Source organism: Paramormyrops kingsleyae, chromosome 20 (genome assembly GCF_048594095.1).
Source record: "Paramormyrops kingsleyae isolate MSU_618 chromosome 20, PKINGS_0.4, whole genome shotgun sequence".
In the NCBI taxonomy this organism is placed as follows: Eukaryota; Metazoa; Chordata; class Actinopteri; order Osteoglossiformes; family Mormyridae; genus Paramormyrops; species Paramormyrops kingsleyae.
Window position 1 is genome coordinate 17,419,789 of NC_132816.1, and position 7,074 is coordinate 17,426,862.

Genomic DNA, 7,074 nt, shown 5'->3' on the forward strand with positions numbered 1-7,074 from the left:
TCCAGCAGTCACCGTAAAGGCTGACAAACAAACAAGGGGAAAGGACAACATCGCAGTGGAGTGCGTCCGCAAAAGGAGCGCAAATGAGGGGAGCGATAAAAGGAGCAAGGGTCTGATCCTCGTGGTGATCATGCAGGCGCTTATTTGTTTTAGAGCCTCATTAGGTCCAGTGTCGTTACGTGTGTACGCGGGGAGTAGGTGCAGCTCAGCTCTGTAAACTAAGTCGCAGACGGTAATAACTTTTCTGTGCATGTTTCATTCACGTGGAGTGCTTAAACAGTCACTCGTAAACATTTCGTTTTTAGTTATTAAATGATTGAATTTTGCTTTTTTTTTGAGAAACCGGATTTACAGCAAAATTTGCCATTGCTATTGTGGACCACATTTTTTCAGGAAAGGTGTAAGAGGTGTTATATGTGCGGTGGCCGTTTCTCAGGCCTTCTTGGCAAAAGGTGTGAATTCAACACATCTACGCTAATTCACGTGTGATTGTGTTATGTAGTGAAACCAATCTTGAGCAAGTCAGACTTCAACAGTGCAATAGCTTGATAAACATTTGACGTATTATGTGTCCGCAGAAACAAACCCAAACTACAGCTGAGTAAAATAGCAACACAGAAGCTTTTTAAACATTTCGATTATGACCAATGTTAAGTTCCCATAGCGTTACCTTTGTCATAATTGGGTAGTAGTGTCATTTATTACTCGTTGAAGGATTGCATCACACTTTGTAAAGTCCATATCAGAGATTGAAACAGATGTGTTGGACTGTTACATCATAAAGTACATGGTTCTTTTGTGTACTGAAATACACTTTACCATTGTAGCTGAACTGTTCCCCGTGCAACAACACCTTCACTTCCTTTTAATAACCTATGCATTCGGACCCGCAATGTCGACGTCATTGAAAGCGGGCCTGCTTTAAGAAACTATTAGAAAACAAATGAAAAATGCACCCTTTCAGTCAAGTTGAAACACGAATACATTTGCAATTATGTTAATTACATGCATCTCACGTTTAATGTGTTCATCCAACTTTTGTTAAAATATCACAACATAGCTTTCTGAACCAAAGACCTCTGTTAAAACTGCTTAGTTTTTGTTCATAACAAGGAAGGTCCCATGTTACACTCCTGTATATGGCTTATGCTGAGCTCATCTGAGCTCTGCAATGATCCCCCAGTCCATGGTGATGGGAGTGATATTTAAGCTAATATTGATACTACCAAGGAGGCCATTTCTGCTGAGAAATCGCTCTGATCGACATTCTCTAGAGCTCTCTGACAGAAATGTTGCAGGACGAGATTGTCCAAGAATAACATGCTCTGTACTCGCCTAGAAAAACTAATTGTCTATATTAATGCAGCCAAAATAAACTGATGATGAATGGCCAGGCATGGCAGTATGGGCAGCTAATGTGAAAGGTGTTTGCCTGTTTCCATTGCAAGCAATGACAAATAATGTAATTATTAATCAGCACTGTGATTGTTGGTGAAGCTTTGAAGCAGGTTTGAAACCAAAAAAGAACAAAACCTGGCTGAAGCAGCGGGACTGCACATTGACCAGAACGCCATAGAGGAATTCATAATCTGCTGAATCCTCTGAGGTACTGTAAATCTTTAACGGGTCGACACAGTGACTGCCAGAGATGAATAGCATACTGTTCGAGTCACGGGCTGGCCCTGGGGCAAAGGAACGTCTAAGCTTTACACGCGAGTCACAGACAACACCTGCCAATGCAGTCCTGCTGCTGAGGCCACGAGGAGGCGTGTCAAAGCAGGCGACACACTCAGGGTGCACTGGGGCTCGTGTGGTGTGTTCTTGCCAGCGTCCGTGCCAATGTGGAGTAACACGGTCACGCTTATGGGTGAGGTAGCTTTTCTCCACCTGGTGATGTTACGGCTCTGGGGTTTCAGGTGTCAAGGCCCATGCCGTCCACAGCAATGCGCCGTGGGGATAGAGTTTCCATCATTGAGGTTCTTTTCAATCACACTATACGTGCTTTACATCATGCAATGTGAGATGGTTCTCTCTGCAGGGAAAAATGTGGCCTGATACCAACCGGAAACAGAAGCCAGATTTGGGGTAAAAACAGAGGCCTGTTACAGAAGGCAGGATTTCTTGCTTCTTCGCTGGATACCTTGTTGGATTTATGCTACCCCAATTTAAATGGACTTTATCTTCGTCCACTTACATTGAGCCCAGACTAGCTTAAATCTAACGAGTTATCCGGCTAAGCAAGAAATCCTGCTTACTGAAACAGGCTCCAAGAAGAACCTTCTGCATTACTTTGATCACAAATCAGAGTCCTTTTAGAGGTGAACAAATAGGTATATGATTTAAGTGGCCAGGAAGCAGATACTTCTAAAGAAGAACTCGTGGCTGTTGTTTCTAAACTGAACAACACATGTGAAAAGGCTGTTAATTTGATCATGACAAATGACTGCGCAGACATTACATTGTTGTGCAATGAGTATGTTCTCTAGTTTGCATCTGGCCACAATGCTCTGTCCAAGACCAATCAGACACACACACAACTGCTTTAACAGAGGTGGAAAGTTCAGGTTCAGAAAGTACAAATCCAGACCAAGATTTTGTTGCAACCAACCAGTTGAGCATAAAGAGTCAGTCACAGAGTACTCAGCTGGTTGGTTGAAATAAAATCTTGGTCTGGATTTGTTCTTTCTGAACCGGAACTTTCCACGAATGGCCCAAAACAGCACAAAGCTTAGCTGTGGGATGAACAGTTGGTTTTACAGCTTGGGTGCACATTTTCAGATATTTTGGTTAGGCTGAATTTTCAAGGTGTACTTACGCCATACATTGTTAACACAAGGAAACAAGGCGTGAGAAATCCCCTCATTACCGTCAGTTTGCTGTGAGGCCATTCCCCATAGCGAGAGGCAAGCGAAGCTTCGCGAAGCATGCCTGAACATCGGCGCGGCGTCTCACCCACGGGGCTTAAAACATTTAGTTTTCCCCAGGTTGGCTGTGCTATTCTCCAGACTGAAAGGTAGCTCTGGTTTTGACAGTGAATGTGCAGGATGAGCTTCCAAAATGAACAAATTTCATATCCGATATGACAGAGGAAAGAATAGCACGTTTGGTGACGGAAAATAAGCCGAGTTCACCTTGATCCTCTCAAAAATACATGTGTTCCTGGATTTCAAAAATACAATGGCTGACATCCTCCTCGGTGCTAAAATTAAACCAAAACACAGTCTCTGCAGGACAAGCACACGGCCATTCTTAACAGCCTCCTCCAGTTGAGCGATCTAACCTTTAAATTAACATCGCCAGTAAATGTCCTGCTTGACATGTACATTAATCATTTTCATCTGGGATCCCAACCTGACAGGCTTTATATGAGCATGTGACATCTCATCGCACTCGATTGACGATATCGATCGCACTTCTTTAAATCTTAATAGCTTATGTTAGCTGCAATCCTTCGGGCTGCCAGAGCAGTGAAAACTATGTACTTGTCCTATCAATCAAGTAGTTTGGTAGTGCAAATATTTACACTCTGACACTTTGCAATTTCTCTATACGGGAGGACAGCGCTGTGCACGATTTGCGGTGAGAGAGGGGAGCTTCCGTGCCACTACCAGTCAGGTTGACAGTTTCAGATTGATTATTTTTTGTCTCATGCATTATCACGGCATAGAGTCTGTCATCAAAAATTACCACTGAAACAAAACGCACCATGATAAATTGTTTTCTGCCTCCACCTCTTAAAAAAAAAATAGACAGGTAACGTGACTGGTTTGCACATGGCTGTCTCTGCCAGCCTCTGCTGTATTAGACTCGCCATCAGATCTGAGCTCTCGGATTCACTCACAGGGGAGGAAGCCATTGTGAAGTGGCGACCAGCATTTCCAAAGTCACGGGTGAGAGGTGACCTGAGTGTTTAGAAAACAGTAACCTGAGCTGCGGCTGTCACTTGGCTGATGCGTGGCACGCACAGACTGCCTGTAAGTTCATGGGACGGCAGGGTCCCGGGTCCCCATGCGCCAGCTGTATCCGGTACCTGTATCTAGAAGCCGGAGATGGAGACAAACGGGCTTCCCTCACCCAGTGGAACACTTTGTTTTTGTCCTGCATGGACCACCGGCTGCACCTGGGCCAAGAATCCATGCGGTCGTGGCCTTCAGATCAGCCTTGTGTATGATGGCTGGGGGGGGGGGGGCGACACGCCCCTCGAGATGATATTTCTTCAGAGGTTGTTTCCGTTAGTCGGATTCCCCAGGAGCAATGGGTGTTCGATTTGCCCCTGTGGGCCCAGGTATGGTTGGATCAGCCATCTGGCATACCGGGCATTTTCCCCGGGGCGGGTCGATGGGTTTGTGGGCCGGCAAAATTTACGGTACACGAATCCTCTTCCCACCTGCTGCCCAGCAAAATTTATCGGGCGCAACCCCAAAGCCCAGGGCCGATTTTTAATCCCTGTCTAGCCCTGGGGCGGGGGGCTGCACATCCTTCCTCTCTAGCTCCACGAAGGTACGGTAGATGTGCTTAATGATCACATCTGTCTGCACAGGCGTGTGTCTGCGCTCTCCAGGACGGCTGCCTCCCGCTCGCAGAGGGCCGGCGGGCCTGTGCCAGATCCTGACCGCGGCACATGCAGACACGCCCTGGGCTGGCTGCCTTTCCCGCTGCCCCGGCACGCCTGGCACACGTGGGTGCCGGTCTTGCCGTGCGTAACGTTCAAGCAGCTTGTGGCTGAAAAAACTATGCAAGTAATGAAACGTTGGGCAGAGGGGGTGGCTAGTGAATGAAAGCAGTCCCAAGTTTGCATCCCTTCGTTTTTCACAAGGGTAAACTCCATTCCTGCTCGCGTCTCCCCGTGACTCTCTCACCCCCATAGAATAAACAGGGCAGAATTTCCTCCTCACTCTGAACTGACTGGCGGAGCAGAGTGCTGAAAGGCGGTTTGTGCCCCGGGTTGCCGTGAGGGAGCCCTCAATGGACCCTTCTGTCATGTGCCTGCGACGGCCCACGGAGGTCCGACGGGATGGCGGAAAAAATCAGGGGGGTCTGCTTCCGAATTCGCTTGTATTTTATACTTTGACCCTATAGCCGGTCGCTTAGTGCGTGTGTGACTTGAAGAACTAAAGTTACAGTCTGAGGCCAAGCTGTTTGTGGAGCCCGAAACCCCGCAGATCAGACTCACCCAGAAGTGTGGAAGGGAAATAACATAGGTTGCAGATACATTATTCATGAAAGTTGAAGTAAAATAACAAGTTAAAATAAAAACTAAAACAACAATGCCAATGCAATATGTTTTTTCTCCATGATAAGTTAATTCCAATTACTTTTTATTTATGATATGACATACAGTAAAACTTTAATTGGATGTAATTGTGCTTGGATTGGACATTTTATTACATATTTTACTACAATAATACAGAATAATAATTATGCTTGATACAATTGTAGTGTCTTTATCTCAAACGTAAAGATATTTTTGGATTCATCATGACTTCAGAAATACTGACATTATGAGATTATACTACTATGTTTTTAACTATGTTTGTTTTTTTTAAATCTTGTTTTTATCTGTGGTAGGAGCTGAGTGCATTATGGGATATCACATTAACAAGGACATTCATTTAGCTCAACAAGCAGAGCATTGTGCTAACATCAGTACAGTTGTGGGATCAAATCCCAAAAAGCACACATATATTGTAACCCTTCCCTTTACTATAAGTTGTTTGGAATAAAAGCACGAGTGTAATGTGTCACAGGAATTTACACAAGCTTGTGAGTGTCACCTAGGCAACCAGTCATGTCACACTTTTGGTTGTGGGAACGGGGATGAACTAGGAGGGAGCGTCGTCGTCCACTCTGCTGAGTTCTGCTTTTGTTCTGACAGTAACCTGCAGCAGAACCGCATGTGTGTGTGTGTGTGTGTGTCAGTGTGCTGCAAATAAGGCGAAAAAAGAAAATAAAAGTCCGGGCCTGCTGGAAATTCCCTGTGACACATGGTTCAGTTCACAGAGCCTCCCAGACTTTCCCACAACTATATATCCATATTAGCTTTGGAATGGGAGACTGCTACAGAGAAGGTCTGCAGTCAAATTAAAATCGCAAACTGTGGTTCACATTTTATTGCATGAATTATGTTGGTCAGGCCTGCGCAGAGGTCCATAATACAGGAATGCAGACATTGTTAGCTGATTTAAAAATGGATAGTTAAACAAGTTTTATTGTAAGTACAAGGATGGCAGATATTCATTACATTGCGGGGACATTTGTGTTATTTCGATGTTGTGGGGACCACTCCTTCGGTCCCCACAAGGGGAAGCTCAATTATATAAAAATCTGTGACTGCAATCAAGAAACTAAACATGGCAAAAGTCTTGTATTTTGTTTGGCTGCATATGGTTAAGGTTAGGGCTGGGTAGGGGTTAAGGTCGTCATAGTTGGGATTAGGGTTTTGACCATAAAAATGAATGGAGAGTCCCCACAATGATATGAGTACAGGTGTGTGTGTGATTTATTTATTATTAAGTATTTTGCCATTTTTACCATAAAAATGGATATTATTATCTCTACGTTTAAATGCCAGCATATTGGCATAATGGTTCATGTGTAGTGCTGTTTCCTCCCACTTCCAGGGTTGAGGGTTTGACTCCTGCCCTCTGTGTGAGAAAATTGCCTGTTTATTTCTGACAATTCAGCTGCCCCATTGATGCTGACTGATTTGTGCCCTGCAGCCCCAAGTTCGTTTCCACTTGCATGCCACTTTGGACTTAAATAAGTAAACGTAATGTGAATTGCGTCCCTGTGATGGACTGACATCCTGTCCAAGGGGCCCTCTAACTTGGGGCTTATGTTGCCAGGGAGAGGCACCAGGCTCCTTATAACCCTGTACTGCATAAGCAGCATGAAAGCTGGTATCCATTAGAGGAGCGCTACTGCCACCAATTGGTTATTAGTTGAACTACATTAAATGCAATTTGAAAAAAAAAACTTGTTATATAATGCTGTTATATGTTGAAAGGGGTCAAGCTAGCCGTAAATGCTATCGCACCTATCCGGTAAGTAATGGTACTGCTCGACATCGCCGCT